We start from the raw sequence: 15,159 nt of genomic DNA on the forward strand, positions 1-15,159 counted from the left end.
GCCATCTCAACTTAACTGTTAGAAAAGCACATGCCAAACTGGGATCACTCTACTATATCAAACCATTTCTTACCAACAACACAAGATCAGCCATTGCTTGGTCCCAACTTCTATCCACCCTACTCTATGCATCTCCCATTCTGACTAATGTCAACAAAAGTGAACTAAGCAAAATGGAAGCTTGCTATAACAGAATTGTCCGCTTTGCTGAAAATTGCTCATATAGAACTCATCATTGTACTGCTTTGAGACAGCTCCACTTGAACTGCCTAACCTACAATCAGAGCTGCCTCTGTCATTCTATTATCTCCCCAATAAGTGTCCTGCCCTCAAAAACCAAGTACAGCATCACTCGCCCAAAATGCCTCTTAGATCATCAAGCAAACTACTACTAGAAGTCACCAACATCTAGAATAGTTTTGGAGATGCACTATATTGTAGTTCAGTGGCTAAAAAATGGAACTCTCTTCCCACTAGCATACAAAACACATTGTCCAAAGCCCCTTTAAAGACCTCATCGGGCAACATCTCAAGCAAAGTTGGCAGTGCCATGACTGCACCCCAGGCTAGTGAAAGGTACACATCCTAAACCTAGAGTATTTGATAATAGTTTTCACTTACTCACAAACACTGGCTAGTGTACAATGTATGTACTGTACCTGTGTACTATGTATGTATTCAACCTATGTTCCAAATGTCAACTGTACACAACAAATCTTTTAATTACCTTTATTTTTAAATTAATATTTTGTTGTTTGTTCTCTCCACTGTAACTGTTGATGTGCAGCATACCACTGTATAAACATGTCTATTATTTATTTATTTATTGCAGTTGGTTTACCAGGATAGTCCATTGGGCCGTAAAGAACCCGTTTTCAATGGAGTCCTGGGGAGAAAAGCTCCAAAAACAAAATATACATTCAACATTTGACAGTGACAATATAGGTACAGACAGTTATTAATAGTATGAAGGCAGACTAAGAGTAAAACTTATCAATTATGGAATATCAGTAATAACAGTAAATACTTTGAGAAGAGACATACTAGTTAGTAGAACAAATGTAAACATTAATACAGATTGGAGAACAAACAAAGTAAACTAATTAAAGTAAGATATTGTACAGAATGATATTAGGTAATGTTAGTTATGAGGGGTGGGAGCAAGAGCATTCCCACTGTGATGCTAGATGTAAGAAAAGAGACTTTTTGAACGTAGAGTGGTTCGAGGTTGTGCGGAGGAGTGGAGGTAGGGAGTTCCAGAGACGAGCGAGGCTGAAGGAAAGAAGGTTTTTGCCTGGGGGATGAGTAGGTTTGTGCACTTCTAGTAGATTTTGATTATTTGACCTTAGAACTCTGTTAGGTAGGTGCATTTTAAAGGCAGAGGAAAGGGAGGGACAGAGGGAGGGGTTTAGAATAAGCTTATGGGCTAGAGTTAGTTGAGTATAAGTTAGTTGATTGGGAAGTTCTAGCCATTTTAGTTTATGGAGGGATAAACAGTGGTGAGTGGAGGACTTATGGCTGGTGGCGAATTTTGCGATTTTGTTATAGCAGGAGCTAAGCTGTTTTTTAATAAGGGACTGGAGATTAGTTAGTAGTGGGGCGCCATAGAGAAGGGAGGGGATAAGGAAGGAAGTAGAGAGGGTAATTTTAGTAGCAGCTGTGAGGTAGGCATTCTGTCTATAGAGCATGCCAAGTTTTTGATGAGTTTTTTTGATGTTTATTTGCAGGTGGGAGTTAAATTTAAGTTGGTTGTCTATTAAGGCCCCAAGTAGTTTGGTCTCTGACACTATTTCAAGAGGTGAGTTGTTTTGACTAGTAACTAAGAATGTATTCATGTTGGGAGGGGTGATTTTAGAAGGAGTAAATAACATTAGTTTGGTCTTGGTAGCATTGAGAGCTAGATGATTACTTAGCATCCATTGCTCTGTGGAAGAGAAGGCATCTTGAGTGAGTTTTTGTAGTGTAGTGATTGAAGAGGCAGAACAGATGATAGTAGAATCATCTGCGTATTGGATGATGCTGGAGAGTGGGATTGATTTGTGGAAGTCGTTAATAAAAATATTGAAGAGAAGAGGACCCAGTATGGAGCCTTGTGGGACTCCTGTAGGGGTACTAAGGAAAGATGAGGTGGCTTTTTTCCATTTTACAGCTTGATTTCTGTTAGATAGGTAACTAGAGAACCAGTTCAAAGAGGAGGAAGATAGGTAAAGTTTGGAGAGTTTAGTTAAGAGCAGGCTGTGTGAGATAGTATCGAAGGCTTTGGAGAGGTCAAGAAGTAAGGTGGAAACAATTTGTCCAGAGTCACGAGCTTTGTTTACAATTTCAAGGAAGGAGAGGAGGGCAGTCATAGTGCTATGATTGGGTCTGAAACCGTGCTGTGTGGGAGTTATAAGATGGTTGTCTAGGAGGTGAGGAAGGAGTTGAAGTTGGACACATTTTTCTAGGATTTTTGAAATGGGGGACAGGATGGCTATGGGACGGAAATTAGTAATGTTATTATTGTTACCACCTTTGTGTAGAGGTATAATAAAGGCTTGTTTCCAGATTTGGGGAACTGTACATTCTTGTAGTGAGCGGTTTATTAAGATGCTAATGGGGTAGGCAAGAGTATCAGCTGCTATACTGAAAAAGTAAGACGGGATATTATCAGGAGCATTGGTACATGGTTTCAGTTTCTGAAGGAGTTTCTTTATAGTAGATGTAGGTATGGGATTCAGTGAGAAGAGGTTGCAGTCAGGAGGGGGGGAGTTATGGGGTGGTGGAGATGAGGATAGCGTTTGTGTGGAAGAGGGGGTAGAGGAGTTAGTGGGTGTGGAGTAGGGTGAAGAAGTAGAGAGAGAGGGGGTGGGTGGGGGGGTATTGGATAGCAGGGAGGAGTTAGAGAATGAGGAGGTCAGTTTGGAGATAGAGTCAATAAAGAAAGAGTTGAATTGGGTGGCTAAATCAAGTTCAGGAGCATTTGGGTCAGGGGTAGGAGTATCTGGTTTACTAGGGTGGAGGAGAGTAGATATCCCTTTCCAGAATTTTTGAGGGTTGTTTTTATTATGGTTTTGGAGTGTATGGAAGTAGTTTTGACGATCAAAAGTAATGAGTTTTTTTACTTTATTTCGGAGCATTTTATATTCGTTATGGAGTGGTGCTATCTTATGTTTTTGGTAGCGTGCCCAGACTTTGTCTCTCTGTCTCATGGTAGCAAGAGTACATTTGGAGAGCCATGGGGCTGATTTAGTTTTGATTCTCTTTGTCCGTAGGGGAGCTTGGGAGTCTAGTAATTTTAAGAATGTTGAGTTGAAGTATGAGACTGCATTGTTAAGAGGTAGAGTTTTTAAACAATTCCAATTAATTGCTTGTAATGAGTTTGAAAAGGTTATTGGGTTAAAGTTTTTTTGGTCACGGACAGTAATATAGTTATGGGTTCGTTGAAGGATAGTGGGAAGCCGGTGGGTAAAGGTGGGTATGTGGTCACCAAGTGGGTCAGGGAGAGTGCCACTATTGGTGTAATAGTGAGGATGGGAGAATAGAATCCAATCTAATATACTCCCATTGGAGGAGGTTTTGGCAGGGTGGGTTACTGAAGTGATTAGTTGTGAGAAATTATAGAGGTTGATGTTAATGGGGTTTGTAGGAGACTGGATAAGGGCCCAGTTAATGTTAACATCTCCTAGGATTATGGTTTCATTGTTAATGTTACTGGATAGCCAGGAAAGGATAAGTTCGAGTGTGGGGATATTATCGCCTGGGGGGATATAAAGGGAAGCTATGCATATGTGTTTATAATTATTGATTTGTAGTAGGGTAAGGAGTAGTTCGGAGTTGTTGAAGTGTGGAATAGGTTTATTGTAGGGAGTAATTACTAGGGAGGAAGAATATAGAAGGGCTACTCCTCCGCCTTTTTTGTGAGGTCTGTCTTTTCTTATGATGGAGTAGTTTGGAGGAACTATTTCAGAGTCTTTAATGTGCGGTTTTAGCCAGGTTTCAGAAATAGTCAGGATGTCAGGTTTATTGTATGTGAGCCAAGTGTGAAGGTTTGGGACTTTGTTTACTACGCTTTGGGAATTTATGGAAGTGAATAATAGGGATTTATTTATGGTGGTTGTGGTGGTGGGGCCTGGATTAGGATGGATGTCTCCAGATATGAGGGCACTAATCAGATATAGCATGGAATAGTTTAGGTGAGTAGTTAGCAGGGAGATGAGATTGGGTTCTTTTGTAAATTGGAGGGCTTTGCTAGTAGTTATGGTGATAGGATAAGTATGATAGGAAATAAGTTTGTGTTGAATAAGGAGGAGGTTTTCTGAGGGGTATAAATGGGGGGAAATAAGAGAGTATGAATGAGAAAAAGGAGAGCTGTGAGGGTTAGTTATGTGAAAGGGTTGGAAGTGGGTGAGAATTGTCGGCTGGGAAAGATAGTAGAAAGAAGATAAGGTGAGGAGTAGTAACAGTGAAAAGAAGAGGAAGGAGTGTTTAGAGAGCATGTTGGGAAAGAGTTAATAGTGTAGTAGTATAAAAATGGAGAAGTAAGGTATGTAGGAAATAGTGTGTATATAGGAACTGGATGTTATCCAGGTAGTAGTTAGTGTATGGAGAGTTGCAATTAGGTTGGAGGGGGTGTGGTTTGGAGGGGGTGTGGTTTGGGAGTGGGAATAGAGTGGGATTGGTTATGTAAGTTGATAATGGGGAGTCGACTGTAAGTTGGTTTTGGCGGGAAAAAAGGAGAGTGTGTTTTGTAAGTGGGATAGTGATTGGATAAGTGTAGCAGTGGGTGTGGTTTTTGCAGGAATAAATGTAGACGTACTGGGGGTGGGTGGGAAATGGGGGCAGGGTAGGGGAGCGGAGTGAGCCCGCAGGGCGAACGGAGCGGATAGAGCCCAGAGAGCAGAAGAGGAGCGAGAGACTATCAGTGGAGCAGTAGTTGTGAAGTGTAAGTAATAGAAGGGTAAGTGGTGGTGGCCTAGATAAGGTGGGAAGAGTGGGCTAAGGTATAGGTGAAGAGAGAGGGACAGAGATGTGTAAGCAGTGGAGCAGAAAGGAGTTAAAATATTAAAATAAGTTATATTTCTACTTTAAGTTTGTATGTTTCAAGTTTGACTTCAGTGGAGAGGTTTAGGTAGAATGTAGACTTATTTCAATGGAAAAGGGGGTGCCCAGTAGTGGACTATGCAGAAAGCAATGGCTCACCAGGGCATGCTAGGGCTGATAAGACAGGGGAAGAGGGGAGCAACAGAACAAAGAGCTGAGAGAGGTATGGAGGACAAAAAACAGTGGAGGGGTTAGGCTGCTGGCACTCCTGACAGGGAATGTATTACTACAGCTAGCAGAGTAAGAGTACAGAATTCTGGTTTAGCAGAAGTACATACTTTCTTCAGTTCTTTTTAAGGTCACTAGGTACACTTTTCCTCAAAAAGGGAGTTGAAGCAGCAGGGAGTATTGCTTTGGCAATGGGGAGTTCAGCTTGGTTAGGTCCAGTTATTCACCCAGGCAGAGACACAGGGGAAAGATTCAGAGCAAGAAAGCCGGAGGACAGAAAAAGACAAAGTAAAAAACAATGTTCATTAGTAGCAAGTTAATATACATTTTATCTTCTCTTAGTGCTTAAAGTAAGGAGGTAGCTAGTGGGAAGGAAAATAAGACTAAACAGATCTACAGTTGTTAGCAGGGTGGATAAGGCAGAGTACGTGTACAGCAAATATATCAGAGTACATATAACAATGTAGTCCACAATCAGTTAATGAGTTCCCATATGCATTGGCTCATGTGTAATTAATAGTAGGGTAACACTAATAACATGTAGAATGTGAGCGCTATAGCTTCTGAGTAAGACTTATCATTTTAGAGATAGAGCGTTACTCCAGCTCTTTACCGTTATGGAAAATGTTATAATCAGTACGATTCTAACACAATATGGAGGCCTTAACTGGTTAAACAAAATGATAATACATGCTCGAGACGCTGACGCTAAATTTAGCTTAAGTAGAAAGGCAGCGTATATCTTGGAAGGTAGTCGCTATCAAAAACCTATTAGCAGTTCATTTCATAGCATGCGAGTAAAGTGAGATAAGCAAGCAGCCAAGATAGCGCTTACCTGGGAAGGCAATCACTATCAAACATTTAAAAGTTATCTTTACAGCCTTGGTAGGACAGTGGAATACTAATAGAGCGACAAGACAGCATATAACTGATAGGGCAGTCGCTAATTATAAATATAGCATTACATCCTTCGTGTTGGTGTGAAAAAAGATAAACAAGCAGCTAAGATAGCGCTTCCCTGGGAAGGCAGTCGCTGTCAGAAAGTTTAGTAGTTACACATAACAGCCTTCATGTAAAGTTAAAATAGTGAAAGCAACAATTTAACTGTGGTGATGCAAGATACTCGTTTGCCCACAGCAAGACAAGGCAAAAGCAATTTAAAGGATAAAGGCAGTCGCAACCTAAAATAGTGAAAGCAACAATTTAACTGTGGTAATGCAAGATACTCGTTTGCCCACAGCAAGACAAGGCAAAGGCAATTTAAAGGATAAAGGCAGTCGCAACCTAAAGTTTAGTATTTACACATAACAGCCTTCACTTGAAGTAAAATAGTGAAAGCGACAATTAAACTGTAGCAATGCAAGATACTCGTTTGTCGACAACGGCACAGGCAAAACAATTCATAAGATAAAGGCTAGACACTTATGTGCGGGCAACAGGACAAGGCAAAACAGTATAAACACAGCAGGATAAATTATTCTATGGTGTTCAGAGGAGATTTTACAATAAAATGCAGTAATTCACATAAATACAATCTCTACTTACATAGGAAACACACTCACAGCCGAGGATGCACAGCAGCCAGAACGGGCAAGTTAAAGATGGCGCCTAGGAGTAAGGCGTGAATTTATCATTTCGTGGGGAAGGATGGGACAGGGGGAGGAGCAGGAGTAGGATACTGGCGGGAACAGAGAGGACGAGTTAATTAAATAGGAGGGGGGGTGATGTCTGAAAATGGAACAGACCAGGGAGTAAAGAGGGAGCAGAGGACAGAGACTAGGAAAAGGGAAAGAGTGAGAAAGGGCAGGATATGTAAGTAGATGAGAGAGAGAGAGAGAGAGAGAGAGAGAGGTACACAATGGAGATGGAAAGGTGGTAGAAGAGTGCAGATATTGTAGGAGGGAAAGAGATAAAAGATAAGAGGGAGAGAGAAGGGCGATAAGGAAGAAAGAGTACAGAGTAGCTACAGGGTTGATGAGCCCAGAGAGCAGAAGAGGAGCGAGAGACTATCAGTGGAGCAGTAGTTGTGAAGTGTAAGTAATAGAAGGGTAAGTGGTGGTGGCCTAGATAAGGTGGGAAGAGTGGGCTAAGGTATAGGTGAAGAGAGAGGGACAGAGATGTGTAAGCAGTGGAGCAGAAAGGAGAAAAATATTAAAATAAGTTATATTTCTACTTTAAGTTTGTATGTTTCAAGTTTGAATTCAGTGGAGAGGTTTAGGTAGAATGTAAACTTATTTCAATGGAAAAGGGGGTGCCCAGTAGTGGACTATGGATTATAATTTTTGTGTACACTGATCATGTCTAAATAACTAAATGTATCTGTAATTTTTCTTTGTGGAGTTTTTCTTCCCGGGCCTCTGCTGAGAAAAGGCCTTTTCGGCTCAGTCAGACACCCCCGGTTAACAAATGTAAAATAAAATAAATACATTTGTGAGCTTGGCCATAAGCTAAGTCTCTGCTGAATTTTTGAATGAATTTTGGTACTACTAAAGCACTCTTTAAGGGGTTTGGACAACCAAAATCAAAGTAACCACGTCTTTTTTGATTGTTTAGCTGGTCAGCTTCCTGACATCCTGACTGTGGTGACAGTACATTATATTAGTGAGGGCACTATTAACCCTTGACCAAAGTAATCTTCGTGGTTAGGATGACAGCATATCTATATAGATTTACACCAGCGATGCCCCATATTCCTAAAGGAATGGTAATGACCATCCATCCCTGCTGCTTCATTAGTTGCCTGATGATCTAGTCAGATTTAGGTTGGCTGGATCTTAGTCAGGGTTTTATCCCTCTATGCCACTGAAGTGGCCAAAATATCTTCTTTTGCAGAGGCAAGCCTCATGGCACCCCACAATGTAGGAGTCAAGCCGCTAGACCCACTGAAATTATACATACCAACTTCAAAGTATCATCACAGTGAAGAAAAGGAGACCCCCTGAAAAGTGTAATGTTGGCTCACACAATACAATGTAATGTACTGAAACTCACTGCAGTGTTACATTTTCACACTTAAGCTGCTTGACCACTAATACAGCAATTTAAGTTTAGTATGTCAGATCACTGAACCGTTATAAAGTGCTCTTTTCAGAGCTATAGATCTGTGTTTGAGAGAAAACTAGTTTGGGAACTGAGTTCCTAGTGGTCATTAAGTTCAAGGATGAAAGTAAGTGTAAAAGTATTATAGGGGGAGATCTGGCTGGGATTTTAAACTACTGCGTTTGAGAACATAAGCCCTACAGGTAGCTGTAGTTCTAGAGAAAAGAGGAATATGAATGCAGCCATCAAGGAACTAGCGGTACAGTAAAGGTACCAGCAGCAGCTAACCTTTTCCATACATTCAACATTTCTACAGGTTCATAAGCAGAAGTAGCTAGGAATGCTGGGAGTCTTAGGGTGGGACATGTACTAGGCAGGAAGGTGTGTAATATGTCAGGAATCATAACTGCATGTGATGGGAAAGGGCAGTAAGGAGGTGGCAGGAGAGGGAATGAGGGAGGAAAGGGATTCAGTGGAAAGGGTGGCTCAGCTGGATAAGGACAATTAAGGGGTGAGTGAGGCAGGAGATTATATAAGGGGGTAGAGAGGAGAAGGCTAGGATAAAAGAAACAGACTAAAAGGAATGGGGTTCTTAAGCAGACTGATGCAAGATCACAGAAGCTTTGGCAAGAGGACCAGAAAGGGATAAGGTGAAGGGTCAGGTCAGATTAATGAAGAGAGGCAGGTAACTGGATGGATCAGTAGCTATCCAGGTTGAAGGAAGGAAGGAAGGAATGCAGAAGGTGTGAGAGTAGGAAATCCAGTACTGGAGGGCAGATGATTAGGTAAGACGAGGAAATTAGCAATAGGAGTTTAGACATGGTAATGATAATTGGTGCTGCTATCATCAAGGGGGTCAGAGCGTTGGAGGAGGGGTGGGGGGCAGGTGTGACCTTAATGCAGAGCTGAACCTGGGTAGAACATAAGAGGTGGAAAAATAGTGAGCAATAATAGGTCTAAGCTCCATATGATGGTCCACAGGGTTCCTATGAGTACAACGAAAATGCATTATGTCGAATGCGTTTTCGTCGACACATGTAGAGCGAACAGGCAAAACAGCAAAGTGGCTGTACAGCAAATTCTTTCCCTGGGAAAGAAGTCACTTGACCGTTTCGTTGTTTTGCTGTGTTCTGAAGTGTAGTGTGGTCCCTTGTCCGGTATAGCTCCCGAGCATGATTGTGCAACAGTTACTGACCTTAGGGTTAGGGTGCGGGTTAAGGTAGGTGCATATGTATGAAAGTGTTTACTGTTTTATATTTTGTGTTAAATGTATGCTTGAGTTACATGTGTATGTGTTTTCAGTTGTTTACTTTTGTTTTGGGGGGGGGGGTAGAATTAGGGTTAAGGTAAGTGTGTATGTGCCTGGAGCTGTTTATGTAAAATGTGCGAGAGTCACTGACCTTAGGGTTAGGGTGCGGGTTAAGGTAAGTGCATATGGTTTAAAATGTTTACTGTTTTTTTTTTTTCATTAAATGTATGTTTGGGTTATGTGCATATGTGTATTTAGTTGTTTACTGGTTTTTGGGGGGGTATACTTAGGATTGGTTATGTGTGTATGTGTTTGGAAGTGTGTAATCTTTTTTTTTTTTTGCGGGGGTTAGAACAGCAATTTCTTTCCCTAGGAAAGAAATTGCTGTTCTGTGTCGATGTAACATCGTTTGCTGTTTTAAGCATTCGATATTGCAATATAGACCCGGTCCAGAACAGGACTAATGACTTTATAAGATGGACAGGGAAGAAAGTAGCCGTCAGAGCATATAGGGTGGTCTAAGAATGTCTGAAGCTTTGGTGTGAGGTGGACTTTATCAGAAGCCCTATCCTTGCCTGCAGCCAGCAGTCAAAGGAAAGTAAGAGTAAATGATTAGGATGCATGGTTGTAACAGTGGGCGAGGGAGAGTAGACATGTGAAGCATGGACTAGGGGACGGTTTGATTCTTACCACAGGCTCAGTCTCTGTACAAGAGGAGCAGTGTCACTGGAAGACAGGTTTGAGGGAAGTGTGGATCTTATCTACATTTAAACTGAGTGAGAGAGGAGATGCAAGGAGAGAAAAGGAACAGCAAGCATCTGAAGGACAGCAAGTAGGATGATAGGACAGAAATGGACAAATGACCGCAAATATGAAGGATGCTTAGCTGCACCATAGCTGGAGCAAGACAAAGGGAGTAGGAGTACCCAGCACAAGCTGTTAAAGGGCACGGTCAGGACTGTAGAGGTGCCAGCTGTTAATGAGTGCAGTAGTGCTAGTCATTTAAGGAGATAGTGTGCATGCTTAAATGAATGTGTGTGAGTATGTTTAGCAAGTATATTTTACTAACTGTAGCAAAGCAGCTATAATATATTCTTTGCTCCAGTTTTACCTTTTCTCCCCCACCGCACACTTTTTTATTTTATTTTATTTTTTGTTTTCTGTCCTTGGCTTCTGAGGGAGGGCTTTACTATTGTTCTTCAGTTTTGGAGGATCTTTTTCCTTTTTTGGTCCTAATCATCATGGACCTTTGGTCAACAGAGAAAAGGGACTAATTTATGGTAGTTTTAGACTCTCATTGCCTCATGAGTGACAGGAAGAAGAATGTGGAGGAGGAGCCTTGCTTGTTTGTTTATGTTTCAGATGAGATAACTTTAAGGATGCAGGTAAAAGGCTAAGTCTTTCTTCTTTTAAAACAAGAAACGTCTTTATTGAATTATAGTAAAGAGTTGATTATTTGAACGTCAATTATCAGAAATGACAATTATCAGAACTAGCCTTCCAAAGTTTTCAGGTAGGAAGAATCATACAGTCTGCATATGTAAACATTTTACATATTTACTTGAACATGTTTTTTTTTGAGAAAAATATTCTTTATTATCCACTGGAATCACTAAATGGTTGAAAAGTGTATTCCTGTATGCAGAAAAAAACAAGATTTTGGAAGTTTTTTATCTGGTTCAATTATATGTTTGATTATCCAAACAATTTGATTATCCGAAGTACCCTAGGTTCCAATTAGTTTGGATAATTGAGCTTCTACTATATCGCTTATGGTATAGGCAATCATACTGACATATTTTTCAACTGCACACATTATACATTACTTATAATCTGTACAATCACTGTCAGTCAAACATTACATAGTTCATTCAATTCCTGCCTTCTTCTAAACCTCACACCTCTTCCAAATCATTATTCCAAATGTATTGTTCCCACAATTCACATCTTTTTCTATTTAATTTGTTCCTACCCTTTTCTAGGCATCACACTTCCTGTTGTTTTATCACTGTTACTATATTCACTACTTCTAGTATGGCAAGTTTGCACTTTGATTTTAATTTTCTAGTAATTGCTTTTTGGCAGCCACCAGAATTAAACTCAACAAGGCTTTACTATGTCTAGGCAATTCTGATTCTGTATCACAACTCAAAAAAATAATTTCCTTAGTTACACCAGTTTGCTCACCCAGTATTTGTGACAGAGTATTATGCGGTGAATTTTTAAAGTCTGCCATCTCATTACACTCCCAAAAATATGTTCCAACTTGCACCTAGAACATTTGCGATCTACCTGATGAAAAATTCTTTTGAGTCTGTTTGGGTTATAAAAATCAAGAAAATTGAAACAGCATGTGACTATGTAGCCTAAATATGAAACTCAAAAAAAATCCATACCAAGCTCATGTAGTGCTGCAGTGGGGACTCAAATCTGTATAAATCATGAAAAGTCAAAGTGTATAGTTCTAACCATCAAACGTTCCTGAGTAGCCACCAAGGAACTTTTATAGCTGAATTTATTTTAGTTTAATAATATTTAAAAAACAGATAAGCGTTTTTGTCCCCCAAACTAAGGACTTCATCAGAACCATTTCAGTAATACCACAAGCAACAATTAAATAATTTAACTTAGATCACATGGTTAAAACTGAATCAATTATGTAAAAGGCACAGTGACTTAATAATTTAAAGCACGTTAGTTACTTTTAGAAAAAAAAAAACTTCAACCAAACTACTGTAGGCTAATAAATATATGCATATGAAATTTCACTAAAACCGTATTCTTTGAACAAAAAAAAACAAGGGACAATAAATACGTGTTCATTTAAACCTTTGTCATTAGATGTATTCAATTTAAGTGGTTATGAAAACTCCCTCATTTATCTTTTTTTTCCCAGTGGTAACCTCCTCTATTATCCACTAGCATCATTTCTATAATGCCAAAAAGTTACTTTTGAAATTTATCTCAAATCTGAGCATGCCTACACAATGAATTGTTCGTGTTATCTTTACTAACAGCATACAAATGCTCATAAATTATTTTTTGAAACTGCCTCTTTGTTTTTCCTGCATAATAACAAGAACATTTTTTGACCCCCTTTGTGGCACAATTACCATCACCCAAAGTTATCATAATGGGTGGATTTCTCACAACTTCCGTCTTTTCCAAAATGTAACTGCACTGATGACATGAACCAAACTTCCTTGTGCCCTTGGGTATTTCCTTTATAGAAATCATATTTTGACATTCAAATAATTGTTTTAAATTTTTACCCATTTTAAATAAAAAGGAAGGGGTCACAGCTAGAGCCTTAAAGATGGAATCATCAGTCTTAAACATTTTCCAATACTTTATAATAATATATTTTATGCTTTTCACAAATCCGTTGTAGGTCACAACTAAAGAACGTGAAAAATGAAATTTAAATGTATACCTGCTCATAAAATCCGAGCTTACTCCGTTGCATGCTTTCTCTGCATCAAGACAGTTTTGAGAGTGACTGTTAAGAGAACACTGTAAGAGGTAAGGAAAGTGACTTGTGGATTTCCATAATTCTCAGTGCTAGGACCCTCCCTATTCAACATACTCATCTCTGGTAGGTTATAGGGATGAGCTATATGTTTATGAAAGACACACACCAACTTTGTGCATAAAGTCTGAAAATGGACTTGAGTTCTTTATAGGTGGGCAGAGAGATGGCAGTTGCAGTACAGTGCAGGATAAATGCAAAGTTATGCATTTCAGATGAAACAACCCAGAAGTCACACCGAAGCTAAGAGAAGACAGGAGAGATTATAAAAGAAAAGAACCTTGGAATTATCTTTACACTAACTGCAGAATATTAGGTCTAAGCAGAAAATGCAGAAGGATCACTCTGCACAGTTATGGGTTGTATTCTTCAGGGTACAGACTCTAGCAACAAAGGGAATATACACCCACAGATCTGTATGCTTATAAAACAATGCATGCAGTATTAGAGAACTTACACAGATAAAGGTGTAACAAAACTGAAAAATATCTAGATAAAAGCCATGTAACGTGTATCAGGTAGATGTAGGGAGAGGAATGTGAACAGTGTTTGGAATTACAAAACTTCTATTCATTAGATACTTGAGAGAAAAGGACAATTATATGGCTGCAGAAGACTCTCCTTGGAAAGGTAAACACCTTTTTTTCCACTGAGAGAGTTGTGGAGTCTTGGAATAGACTCCATGAGCTGGTTATATATATCTCTCAACTTCTTTACTCATGAATTCTGGACAAAGCCAAAAATAATGGGGAGACAAAGACCCAGAATTGGTGACAACTTTTAAGTATCACTCTAATTTGCTTTAAAATGTGAATCGAACAACAGGTTTTGCATCAACATGCATTTTTTTGAACAATAAGAAACATGTAACTCTAATGTCTAGTATTATTGACTGATTGCAATCTTTGGAGATTTACCAGAAAATTAAAACTTTTACAAGGGACAGGGCAAAAATCTTAGATAAAAATCAGGGATAGTTCTGAAAAATTATGGATAGTTGAAAGATATGCGGTGATGAGGTGTGATTCTAAAGAACCTTCAAAATGGGATGGGACAGCTTGATGAGGTCAGATACTTCTGGGTGCAGGGCAGAGGTAAGTAGCAGCTATATGTTAAATGAAACTAAATGGGAAGACCAGACAGACATATTACCTCCTTTGGCCATCACATTACATATTGTAATCTAATGTAAAATATTGCATTAAATGTAAAATATTCCATTAACAGCTATCTATACAGTACATTGAAACAAGGTTGATGCTGTTTAACAAATACTGCTACACCGAGTTAAGTAATAGTGATAGCACAGTAGTGTATTAGCACTCGTGATAGTGCACTGAAGTGGAGTGAGCACGTGGATAACTGCTGCATACTAATTAATGCTGACCTTGAGAATATATAATGCAGAAAGGATGACTGTGAGTGTAATAACATTAGTGACATGCTAGTAACACTTCAGATTATGAGGATTCATAATGGATTGGCAATGTTAAAAGAAGATAAACTGATAATACTTATGAGTATTTAGAAGGAACATATTTAACTGTATCAGAAATTGGCCCTCGTTGGTCCCTTGCTTTCATTTTTGACAGAATCATTCTTCGCAGCTAGGTGGGGCCTCAGATGTGCTATTTCTAAGTGCAAGTCTTTTTCTTGTGCAAACAGAGTCTGAGCACCAAGAATGGAGTGCTCAGATCATAGCCACATGGGAAATGAGCCATACGAAACTTATGCTGTATGCCCAGGCACATTTCTGAATGTCCAAGCACCTACCAGAGAGGAGAGCAAAAAAGGCGTGACATTTCCGTGAGATCTGCAATTCTTTTAGGCTAAAATAAAAATATAATGGAATTTTTCAAATTCTGACAAATATCCCTAGTGGTACAATTTCTGCAGAAGCTGTAGCTTCTTAATGAGTGCTGGCCCTGAGAATCACTTGTTAAAGCGTTTAATATTTTACTCTGATCTTACCCTTGTGTCATACAACTGCAGATTTTCACAGACTCTTCATATCATCAGTGATTTTTTTTTCAGCAAATGAATATTTGCTTGCTAAAGCTTGCATCAGAACCTCCAGGCAGTTTGTATTAAAAAT

The sequence above is a fragment of the Protopterus annectens genome, chromosome 14.part0 (genome assembly GCF_019279795.1).
Source record: "Protopterus annectens isolate FY-2018-M chromosome 14.part0, PAN1.0, whole genome shotgun sequence".
NCBI lineage: Eukaryota > Metazoa > Chordata > Ceratodontiformes > Protopteridae > Protopterus > Protopterus annectens.